The 12,757-nt window shown below is 37.3% G+C and overlaps 1 protein-coding gene across 2 annotated transcripts in view; it reads left to right on the top strand.

Moving 5' to 3' along the window:
- Window positions 1–366: 366 nt before the first annotated feature.
- Window positions 367–12,757, top strand: part of JAM2 (junctional adhesion molecule 2) — an 83,784-nt gene continuing 71,393 nt past the window's right edge. The window contains exon 1 of one of the 2 annotated variants that reach the window (XM_076000687.1): window positions 367–390. The gene's annotated coding sequence lies outside the window, so the exon portion shown is untranslated. The remainder of the gene's footprint in view (window positions 391–12,757) is intronic. The other variant, XM_076000685.1, reaches the window with a different exon arrangement.

Here is a 12,757-nt window from a genome sequence, read left to right as displayed (position 1 = left end):
TAAGGAGTATAGTAAAAGGCATCCTGGGGCGGAATTTTTTGTCTCTTTTCCACTGATGTTTCCCAAGTGCCCAGAACAGTGCCTGGCACACAGCATGCACAGCTCGGTAGATATTTGTTGAATGAATGAATGCCCTTGCAGAAAAAGAAAAGAAAGAAAGAACTCAAGCGCAATTGACATTTAATCCCTTTGTCGCACCAGGACATTATTGTTATTTGAAGTAATCATTCCATTGGTAAAGTATGGAAACGTTTTTATTCAAAATTGTTTAATGCTGTGGAGGTTACAAATTCTGCCCCCGCTGCCTTTTCTCCCCCAACGCTGTGCTTGGACTTGCAATTGGACACATCGCCACCAGGTGGAAGTGCCGCCTCACGTACAAATGCTATGGTAAGACTCCTCAGCCCAGATTTTACCTTCACTTTTTAAAATGAGACATGTAGATAAGCTTGGATTTAAACGCAGTCTACATTTTACTAGGCCATCTCTCGTTTAAGACCCTATTTCAAACCACGAAATGTACATATATAATGTACATATATACTCATATGGGGGGAGTGCTTGCTTTGTAAATTTGCATACAATGATTGCCTTAAAAGCTTTTTGTTTCACTAGCCTTTTAGAGGCTATAAACCATTTAACCCCAGCTAGAAACCGTATAATTGCCCTTAGAACATTTTACAGCAACATTAAGCAAAGCTTCTGAACATAAACATAAGCAAGTTTTAATCGTAAATGTGTTGGAGGCACGTAATTGGAGCTCACCAGTATCACGGAAATTAACCTGCTTGGAAGGTTGTCACTAGTGATAATGGCCAACAAATATTGAATATTTGCCAATCACAGAGCTGGGTTTATTAATTTTCACAGTCTACCTGAGTAATAGGCATAATAATCTCTATTTTCCAGGAAAGGAAATTCAGGTTTGGAGAGCTTGAGACATACCCAAGGTAATCTTTGGCCAAGAATTCCGCATCTGCCCCCTGCAAAATATTTTATTTTTTCTAAAAACCTGCTCTCGGCCGGGCGCTGTGGCTCACGCCTGTAATCCTAGCTCTTGGGAGGCCGAGGCGGGCGGATTGCTCAAGGTCAGGAGTTCAAAACCAGCCTGAGCAAGAGCGAGACCCCGTCTCTACTATAAATAGAAAGAAATTAATTGGCCAACTGATATATATATAAAAAAAATTAGCCGGGCATGGTGGCACATGCCTGTAGTCCCAGCTACCCGGGAGGCTGAGGCAGAAGGATCACTTGAGCCCAGGAGTTTGAGGTTGCTGTGAGCTAGGCTGACGCCACGGCACTCACTCTAGCCTGGGCAACAAAGTGAGACTCTGTCTCAAAAAAAAAAAAAAAATAAAAAAAAAAAATAAAAACCTGCTCTTGCCTTCTTTATCAATCATCTCCCCAAAATCTTAGTCTGACTCTGTCAATGTCTCTGCCAAATAAAAAGAATCAGGTCAGTGACAGTAAATATCTAAGAAAAGTCTGGAATGTTATTGTGCCAGAAAGTAAGGAAATACAGACAGACAGAAACATGTTAAAAGAATATAGGATCCAGCATGAAGGGGTTCCCATTGTTCAAAGTTAGGATAGTTTGAACAACAATAGACTGATGATGAAAGATTATAACATATATTTTAAATACACATGAATCATAGTGATACTCAAAAATAAATGGGAGCAGAGAGTAGATGAAAAGTTTTCTTTATAGAAGAATGCCTGATAATAAATGTAGTAGGAATTATGGAATGGGGAAAAGTACCATTCTGTAACTACCAATGTAACAATTGATACAGGAAGGGATTATCAATGGGTGCTAAAATCAATGGAGAAAGTTTATTGGGGATAAAGATATTTATATAGTCTAAGTATTACTTCACACATTACTGTCTAAACAAAGGAATAAATAAATAAAATCTTTTCGAGAGAGAAATCTAATGAATATCACCTTAGCAAAGGGTCAAACTGATCTTCACTCAAAATGGGATAATCTGACATTATGTGTACTTCCCATTTGTGATATAAACAATATCATCTATGTAGTAGTCCTAACATAAATATTTAACCAGAATCTAAATAATTATGAGGAAATCAGACATCTCCAGAAAGTGATACATTTTATAAAACAATTGACCTGAACTCTTCAAAAATATTAGTTTCATGAAAGGTAGGCCAAAAGAGGCCTACTGTTCTGAATTAGAGACTAATGACACATACAGCTAATCACACTGCATGATCCTCACTTGTATCTTGGATCGGAAAGAAAAAAATTTACAAAGGATATCATTGGGAAAGATAAATTTGAATATAAATATAAATAATATTGTATCAATGTTATATTTCTTGATATGATAATAGTATCAAGGTCATATAGGAAAGAATTCTTGTTCTTAGGCTATATATTAAAATATTTAGGGGTAAAAGTATTATTATGCCTATAGCTAATTTTCAAAAGGTTCAGCAAAAATAGGGACTCCATACTGAAAGGAGCAAAAAAAAAAAAAAAAATCTAGCAAATGTGGCAAAATGTTAACAATTGGTAATCTAAGTAAGGTTGTTAATTGAACTGCTCCTTCAACTCTATTCTGAAATTTTTCAAACTAGAAAGTTTGGGGAATAAGCACAGTGGCTTGCACCATGACAATTTGTTTTGGTCACATTGCCTGTCAATGGTTGCAGCTGCCAGCTAAGTGTGGCTCTGCAACCTTATTCCAGAATCCAGGCTCTAGAAGCAGCCCTGCCTTGCCTAGGACTGTGGAGAAAAAGAAGGGTAGTGATCATCCGGGGCACTGGCTCTTAAAAGATCTGCTCAGACTCATCTAGGTCTCAGCCACTCGCAGTCCCCTGGCCCCAGCAAGTCCCATGGCCAAGACCAATGTCTGTCAGGTGGGAGGTGTATCCCTCCCGAGGGAACCAGTGGATGAGGTTATAGATGTCTCATTCAAGAAGGAAAGCAAATTATTGGAATCAAGCCTCCAGTAACACAGTAATCTCAAGATCACAAAGATGAGCTGGGGCTCAAACTCAGACCTGGCTGTCTCCAAACCTTAAGCTTTATTTTTTTCCCAAATTCATATGCTTTTTAAATCCAAACGTTTGATTTTACATTTTCAAATTATTATGCATTTACTTGTTGAAAAATAAAAAATATATATGTTATTAAAAGATGCACAGTGAAAAGTTTCCATCTTGGCTCTTTTCTGCATTCACAAGTTTTTCTGCATTCACAAGTTTTTGCCAAAAACCCCTCACAGGATACCACTGTTATCAATTTCTTCAATATCCTCCAGAGTTCTCGATGTCTCTATCAGCTAATCCCAATATATATTCCTTTTTGACCCAAAATGCAACATATCAAGTACATGGTTCTGTGCCTTGTAAAGCTGTGCTTTTTAATCAGTTTGTGTTCGTTCAGGTCCTCTGGGGAACAGAGCCAAAATAGAATTTAATACACAAGGATTTTATTTGGCGAAATGCCTATGAGGGAATAGGGGAAGGCAACCAGTTTAGGCTGATCCCACATGACATAGAGAAGGTAGGAAGATTGAATGAAAACATTCTTGATTGCCCATGCAATCTAAAGAATGTTCGTCAAGGCCATCATGGGAATCCTCAAAGCCAAAGTGGGTGTGCCTCAGTGTCCCCACTATGCTCAATCATTGAATGAGAGCAGCCCATGGGAAAGAGAAAGCATGACGGCCTCAGAGCAAACACAGTGACATTCAGATCTTGGCAGCTGGGGCCCTGGGTCAGTCACGCTTCCTGTATTTGTAGATCTATGAAGCACATAAAATAAGCTGTATTTCAGGAATCAAATAATTATTGAAGCATTTGGTATGCATTTTACATGTCCTATGTAATAAACAGTCACACACATTTGTATCAGTTATCTCCTATCAGGGCTCAATGCCCTCCACTTCCACCTGAGGACAGATGCTCCCACTGCTGTGAAGTTGTGGGAAACCTGTGGCCTTCTGATTTCAAGATTGTTCTCTTTTAAGCACAAAAGGAGACAAGAAAAGCTTCATCTTTCTCTGCTTGCCCCCCTTTTAATAAGAGGATTTGTTCTGCCAAATATGGATTCAGTCAAAAGGCCATACTTAAGGACCTAGAATGCCACACATCACCTTAAGGCCTCAGGGTGACTGTTGAATGTAAAGATATGTACATAGTCCACTTCCTCAGCTATCATTCCTCCTTATACCACCCCTTTTTCTTCCTTACGCCATAAGAAAATCTTATCAATTCTTTCCTAATAGCGAAGAGAGAACCAAGGATACAGATCACCAAGGTATAGAATTTCTTATCAATAACTTATAAGTTAAAATAAATAACTTATTTATTCTTATAAATTTTTGTTTCATTTTACAAAAAAAACCTACAATAATATATGTGTACATATGTGTGTGTATATATATGAATTGTGTTAAGAAAGTAATTTTTTGCTTCTAGCTCTCATTAATAAATACCAAATAATGTTTATTTAAAATTCTGATGATCCAGAAAGTATTGAAAATGTAAATTAAATCACAAGTTGAAGGGATGGTACAGATCATTTATTCCACTCCTCTCACTTGTAGATAGAGATGATGAATCACACAAAGGGTAGTACTTGGTTCAAGGTCATACAGAATGCTAGTGTAGCATCTGAGATCATTGGAAACACCAGGGCATGCAAAAAATGCCAGGACTCCTGAAATTGGCATGCAGTACTTAAAATCCTTTGAATTATCCCACCCAGCAGCAGCCACACCAAATCCTTCATTTCATAGTTTAGGAAACACTGCAAGAATTCTCCTCCCATATGCTGAGAAATTCAAAGATGAACTAATCCTTCAAACATATGTTAACATGGATTTTCTTTGATGAAAAGGGACAAATACATTCTCCAGAAGCAAGCTCTTCTTTCAGTCCCCCACCCTATTTCAGAGCAAGAAAGCTTACTAGACTAAGTCCATGCTCATCTAGAGTCTTTTAGGATGGGGGTTCATGGCTCCTGGATTGTAGGGCAGGAATTGGTTAAGGTAAGGATCTTTTGCTAAAACAAGATTTTTTCTTCCAGAACCCCTTTCCCTTAATTATACATAACTTTTTTTCTATTTTTTATTGTTGGTTTAAATTCCAGACCAGCCCTACCTTATTCCTAGTCCCTTAGCTATCACATTTGCCTGCCCTCCCTCCTCTCCCCACCATCCAATCTTGACTTACAAGATAGAAATAACACACAGCTGGATCCTGATCACCCAAGAGCCACCTTCACCCACTAACTCATAAAATGTAATACAGTGAGGGATAAGTGCCAGGATTAGGTCCCAGCTCTCCACTTCTCAGCCCTATGACCTCAGGCAAGTTGGACTGTAATTTACTTAACCATACTCTTTCTCTAATGTACACTTAGGATATTTAAACCATTGTGCTGTGGTGAGCATCTATCTATCTAGTTAGTATCTGTGCACTGGTGTACTTCTTCAGAAGGGGTTCTTAGCAGTGGAAATGGTTGTCAAGAGTACACACATTTGAGATTTTCATAAGGACTGCCAAAGTGTCCATTAAAGCCATTAACATACAAGATACAGCAGAGAGATATGTTTACTTCAGATAATAGTTGTGAATATTATCCTAGTGGTAAAAGGCTACACTTTCATGCATCTTTGAATTTGTCACTGAGGTCTAGGGCCACAACTTTAAATCTTCCACCTTTTCTGTTTCATATGCAACAGTTTTTCAAACCTTACCTGGCACTTACCTATAGCAGTCTTCACAGAAAATGCAAACCCAGAACCAATAATTTCAATTTCATGTCAATCTCTGGTCCAAGGGGCTTGGTTTTATCTCTAAATCCTATTATTACTTTTTGTACCACACAATTACATATCTTTGATCAGAATGAGTTGGTCTAGCTGGATTTTTCTTAGTACTTTCCTCCTTATTCCCTCTTTCTTAACTGTTTTTACATCTTTTACTGCTTTTCTTTCTTGCATTACACAAACAACATATTCTCTCTATAAACATTCAAACATTAGGGACATATAAAGAGTAAACATGAAAGCCTTCTTTCTCAATCTTGCTGTACTCTCTATCTATACCTGTATCTCAAATATTATTTTTTCAATTCATTAAATTTCAATTTAATATCGAACTGCTCCACAAAGATGATATTTGGGTTGTTCAAATAAATCCCCAAGTAGAAGTAGCAAGGCAATGAGATATAAGGACAATAAGACTAAAGAAATATTAACTCCCTGAACAATTTTCTCTGTGACAACTGTGGGAGTATTTTGATAACTGTTGGCAGCAGGGTACTGCATGTGATGTGGGGAAGGAAACCTTGGCAGTCAAACAAGCAAATGGTTTGGCGACAGTTTATTAAATTTCTGCCATGCTTGCAAATGCCAGTAGCAATTTCTCAGACTGCAGAATTGCTACATGTGACAGGTTTGAGAATGTTTCACAATTGTCATCAAATAATTCATCCTTCAAAATTAAAACTTATATGAACACTTTGAATAATTGTCACTACTAAAGCAAAAGCTCTACTAGAGTTTACATATTTAACTTGTGCATTTTGGATGCTACTCTGCCATAGAATCTGAAGGTAAGAAAAGCATCCAAGTAAAATTATATGTAATTCAGTCTTACTAGTAAGTTTCTATCAGGCTATTAAATCTTCTTTAGGCAAAAATAATAATCCCTACTTCTTCCTAAATTTATAGCTATAAATACCTACATTTTAAAAGATTTCAAATCAATACCTAACACTGCACCTTAAGGAACTAAAATAAGAAGAGTAAACTAAACCCAAAGCTAGTAAAAGGAAGGAAATTATAAAAATTCAAGCAAAATCCAATGAAATAGAGATTAGAAACATGATACAGAAAATCGATAAAAATAAAAGTTGATTCTTTGAAAATATAAACAAAATTGGCAAACCTTTAGCTAGACTGATAAAGAAAAGAGAAATTACAAATTTCTAAAATGCAGAATGCAAGAAGACACATTACTACTAATCTTATAGAAATAAAAAGGATTATAAGGAAAATTATGAACAACTGTATGCCTACAAATTAGATAACTTAGATGCAATGGGTAAATTTCTAGAAAGACACAACTACCAAAACTGACTCAATAAGAAACAGAAAATCTGAATAGATCTATAACAAGTAAAGAGCTCAAATTAGTAATTTTTAAATTTCCCACAAAATAAAAGACCAGGTCCAAATGGTTTTACTGGTGAAGTCTGCCAAACATCCAAAGGAGAATTAATACCAATTCTTTATAAACTCTTCCAAAAGATAGATGAGGAGGGAACACTTTCTAACTCATTTTATAATGTCAGAATTACATCATAAAATCTGGCATTATCAAAACCAGACAAAGACATCACAAGAAAAAAACAAAACTAAAGACTGTATCCCTTAGGTTACTATAGGTACAAAAATTCCTCAATAAATACTAGCAAACTGAATCCAGCAGAATATAAAAAGATCATATACCGTGACCAAATAGGATTTATTCCAAGAATGTTTGGGTGGTTTAACATATGAATGTCAACGATATGTAATACACTGTATAATAAAGAATAGAAACAGGCCGGGCCTGGTGGCTCATGCCTGTAATTCTAGCACTCTAGGAGGCCGAGGCAGGCAGATCATTTGAGATCAGGAGTTTGATATCAGCCTGAGCAAGAGCAAGAACCCGTCTCTACCAAAAATAGAAAAAATAAGCCAGGCATGGTGGTGCATGCCTGTAGTCCCAGCTACTCTGGAGGCGGAGGCAGGAGGATCGCTTGAGCCCAGGAGTTTGATTTTGCTGTGAGCTAGGCTGATGCCACGGCACTGTAGCCTGGGCAACAGAGTAAAACTGTCTCAAAAAAAAAAAAAAAAGAAGAAGAGAAACTACATGATTACCTCAATAAATACAGAAAAGATTTTTGATAAAATCCAATACTCTTTCTTTTCTTTCTTATTTTTTTCTTAACATCTTGCTGGTAGACAACCAACCCCTTTCATGATAAAAACACTCAACAAACTAGGAAGAAAAGGGAAATTCCTCAACCTGATAAAGGGCATATATGAAAAACCCACACCTGACATCACATAATGATGAAAGACTGAATATTTTCCCCTAAATCAGGAACAAGAAAAAAAAAAGATGTTGTTTTCCTAATTCTACTTAAAATTTTAGGAGACTTTGTATGCAGAAAAATTAGGCAAGTCCATCTAGATTGGAAAGGAAAAAAGTAAGATTATCTCTACTTGCAGATGACATGATCTTGTGTATAGAGAATCTTAAGGAATCCACTACTGGAATAAAAGAGATTGCAGGATGCAAAATCAATATGCAAAAAAAAGCAGTTGTATTTCTACAGATGAGCAATGAAAAATCTGAAAATAAAATTAAGAAAATTATTCCATTTACAATAGCATCAAAAAGAATAAATTACTTAGCTATAAGTTTAGCAAAATAAGTGCAAGACTTGTACACTGAAAACTACAAAATGTTACTGAAACATTTTGATACATGGCAAGATATACCATGTTCATGGATCAAAAGATTTAATACTCCTCACTAAAAAAAAATCTGTGAAAAGATTTGACTAAATGCCAGTAATTTTTTCTTAATTAAGAATCTCAGTCAATATGTTGGAGCTTTTGAATGCAGAAAGAGGAAAGGGAGTATAGAAAAGATAAAAGTGATAATAAGAGAAGTCTCAGAAGAGAGAATAAAAGAAAGAGATAGTCTTATGAACCCCAATTCATATGCCACAATCAAAGAATCTCTTTCTTCTGTCTCCCTATATCCCTTTCTATTCTAACAATCTTGACTCACTGGGATAAAATTAAGTATACTTTTTAACTGAGAGAGAGAGAGATTCAGTAGGTAGGGGCAGGAGAGAGAAAAAATATATAGTAGTTAAGTACAGGTCAATTACCATATTAACAACTTTCCAACAGTAATATATGTTTTTGTTATTAGAAGAATTGCTTAATTATTTTTTCCTGAATTTGAAGACTCACACATAAGAGCAGTCTAATTATATAGCTGAAAATGCCTTTAAAATCATGTATCTCAGTCTCATTTTCTACAGATAAGGAACTAAAGTTCCAGAGGTATTAAGCGGCTTACTTGAAACTATGTCTAGAAAAAAACTCATTGCTTCTGGAATGGCCAATGTATCTCCACCTTTGATTTTCAGTACTCCAGGATGTGGAGTCCTCATCCTAGGAAGGAATGACAAGGATGGCACTTCCGCCACAGGCTCTAGCCCTGCATCCTGCTTGTTAAACATCATGCACCCCAAGGTGCATTTTCAAAGCCTCCATTGTTCCCTGCCATTGTATGCACTGGCTCCAAGCCAACAGACAAACATTTGGACTTCTGTCTCTGTGATGATTTCTAGCACTTCAGGAAATTAACAGCCCTGGGCTTCTTTATAATGTTATGCTTCCAGGAAAAAAAACATATTTTTGAAAACTGGACCCATTCCTAGGAGAAGTCACATCTATGAGGCATAAAGCCAGCCTTAACATCCATTTTAAAACCATCCACCTGGTTTAAAGGGGACAGATCCAAGAACACAGCGTAATTCCTAAATCTTTGGGAGTGAAAAGGCATCATTCTGTTCCTTGTCCATAGAATCCAATTTCCGCTGTAGCAAGGTAAATCAAATTCATCCATGTTCTCTGACCCCTTCCCAAAGATTTCTAAAGATAAAAGAGTGCAGTTGACATGCTGGTAAGCAAAGTTATTTGAGGAATAGAATTCCATTATCATTTAGAATTTGATTATGCAAAAATATATAAATGTTTATATAGATACACTAGAGAAAAATGTGTTCAGAATACATAGTAAACACCAAATAAATCACAAACAGCCTGTTTTTGCTGCATCTACTCCTCCCTATCTGTCTTAAGTTGGAGGACACACTAAACTCTATACTTCAAAATAATGCCTTGAAGGCTAGATCCAAAGAAAAAGGGCTACAGAGGATTTGGTCTCCTTTATTGTTTTAATTTTCTGTACTCCAAGACAAATTAACAAAAATGCAAAGGATTGTTTCAAAGCTGTGTTTTTCTTTGTTGGCACAATGGCAGAATTATTCCCTTGGCAGACAGGCAGGGTAATAGAATTAACTACTAAAAACTCAAGTATTACTGTTGCCAATTTGGCCACATAAATCAAAACCTTTAAAAACATCTAAATTTTTACTCACCAAGTACCCTGAGGGAATAATTAGACAAGAGTACAAACACATAAGAATATGCATCTAGGCCGGGCGCGGTGGCTCACGCCTGTAATCGTTGCACTCTGGGAGGCCGAGGTGGGCGGATTGCTCGAGGTCAAGAGTTCAAAACCAGCCTGAGCAAGAGTGAGACCCCATCTCTACTATAAATAGAAAGAAATTAATTGGCCAACTAATATATATAGAAAAATTTAGCTGGGCATGGTGACACATGCCTGTAGTCCCAGCTACTCGGGAGGCTGAGGCAGCAGGATCGCTGGAGCCCAGGAGTTTGAGGTTGCTGTGAGCTAGGCTGACGCCATGGCACTCACTCTAGCCTGGGCAACAAAGTGAGACTCTGTCTCAAAAAAAAAGAATATGCATCCAGCTTTCTTTATAATGTTAAAAAATCAAAACACCTAAAAGTAAATAAAAAGGATCCCTTAAATTATTATATTCCTACAGTCAACACAGTGGTGCCATCAGGACTGAGGTTGTAGTTTGGTTGACGTGGAAACATGATTGTAAGAACGGAAGTAACATGGCAGAGTTGTACAGTAAAGCCTCAGGCCTTGCCCAAATGGGATGAATATAAATGAGGAGCAGTGGACAAAATGCTTAAGCACACTGAGTCTGGAGTCAGCCAGGTGTGATTCCAAACCTTGTTCCACTACTGTCTCAGTCAGTTCAGGCTCCTATAACATAACACTGTAGACTGGGTGACTTAAACAATAAGCATATATTTCTCACAGTTGTGGAGGCTGGGAAGTCCAAGATGAAGGCACTGGCAGATTTGGTGCCAGGGCAGGGCCTGCTTTCGGGTTCATAGATGGCCATCCTCTCATTGTTTCCTCACGTGGTAGATAGAGCAGAGAGAGCAGGGACAAAATGGAAGAATCACTGGCCCCATCCCAAATCCTTGCAGCATTTTCTCATCTGGATTATATCACCCAAGATACAAAATGTTGAATTAGATTGCATAGCTCCCTAAAATATAATGGAGAGTTTCTACCCTCCCTACTCCCTGTTTAATTATGGACATATGTTAAGTATAGCTGTCCTAGACAAGGACTCTTTGGGGGAAAATAAAGTACAACTTGGGTCAAGTTATATGCAAAAAGGTAAATCCTTTCCCAGCACATGTAGAAGGATCTATGCTGCTTTGAGGGCTGCACAGGAAAGACATAACTGGTGTTCAGTCCAGGTATGGCTCTCTGCTTATTTGCTATAAGAGCTTGAATAAACCCTTTCACCACTTTGGTCTTCATTTTTCTTAACTGTAAAATGAGGAAGGTAGGAATGAGGGGGGAGTTGGAAATTATCTCTAAATTTTTCCCAAGTTTTAGTTGTTACGACTTCATGGCTCTAGACTAATTGAGGCCTGTCCATCCTTTGTTTGACCCTGGGAAATGTCTGTTAAATGTTAGTTCCTCCCCATGAAAATTCTATTAAAAAAAAAAAAAACATGTTCACTACAAAAAATTAAAAAATTAGCCAGGTGTGGTGGCATGTGCCTATAGTCCCAGCTACTTGGGAAGCTGAGGTGGGAGGATTACATGAGCCCAAGAGTTCAAGGTTGCAGTGAGCTATGATGACACCACTGCACTGTCTAAAAAAAAAAACATTCACATTACCTAATTTCTTATCCAACTGCTAATTATTATTCAATCAAGAAATCAACTATGGGTTGATAATAAATATGCTTTTTAAAAAAAGAAAGCAAGCACTAATAAACTAATTTACTGATTGCTGGTGATCTTCACTTAAAGAGCAAGTGAAACTAACTTAGTGATGTTAAGTAATTTAGAAGCAGAGAACTGAAAGAATGTTCCTGCTTGTAGTAATTAGAACCAGATGGGGCTAGTGAGATGTCCATTTTTCTTGGAAGTAAGTTTTGAGTACTCTATTGTTAGAACATCCCTAAAGAAGGGTATCACTCTGGAACAGTAAAGTAAAGTGCTAGCTGGAGACAATGTGAGCTTCTCTGAATGGGTTTATTTGGCTAGAAAGGAGGGCGGGAGGGGCCCAGCATGAGTATGCTTGTGGGCACATCAGGATGGAGTGCTGAAACCAGGCTTCTATCAGAAAATGATCTGAGGTGATAATGGTGAGGGATAAAAGGAGTTAGGTAATGGGGACCCTGTTAATTAAAGACTTTTAATTTTAGCCATATGAGTTTAACATTTATGAGAGACACTTGGGAATTTACATGGTTCTGGAAATAGAAGTCTTTTTCTCTCTCTCTCTCTCTTTTCTCTAAATTTCAGAGTGTGGGCACACTTTTGAGCACCTTCTCCACACCCATGAGGAAAAATAACCCATCCAACACAGATATACCAAGTCTGAGATATGGTGAGAAGTCACTCCATTTAAACCCAGCCCTTTCCTTCATTGCTTGTTTTAGAAAATGTACCTCAACACCTCCTCAATATTACTTTGAATTCAGAATTAGAATGGGTGGAAAGAATTTAAAAAGTGGGAAGAATCCCTAAAACACCAAGTCACCATTCATGTTTGCCTGACAAAACTGTTTAT

Source organism: Microcebus murinus, chromosome 1 (genome assembly GCF_040939455.1).
Source record: "Microcebus murinus isolate Inina chromosome 1, M.murinus_Inina_mat1.0, whole genome shotgun sequence".
NCBI lineage: Eukaryota > Metazoa > Chordata > Mammalia > Primates > Cheirogaleidae > Microcebus > Microcebus murinus.
Note: the sequence above shows the minus strand (reverse complement) of the source record. Positions and strands in the feature narration are given on the sequence as shown.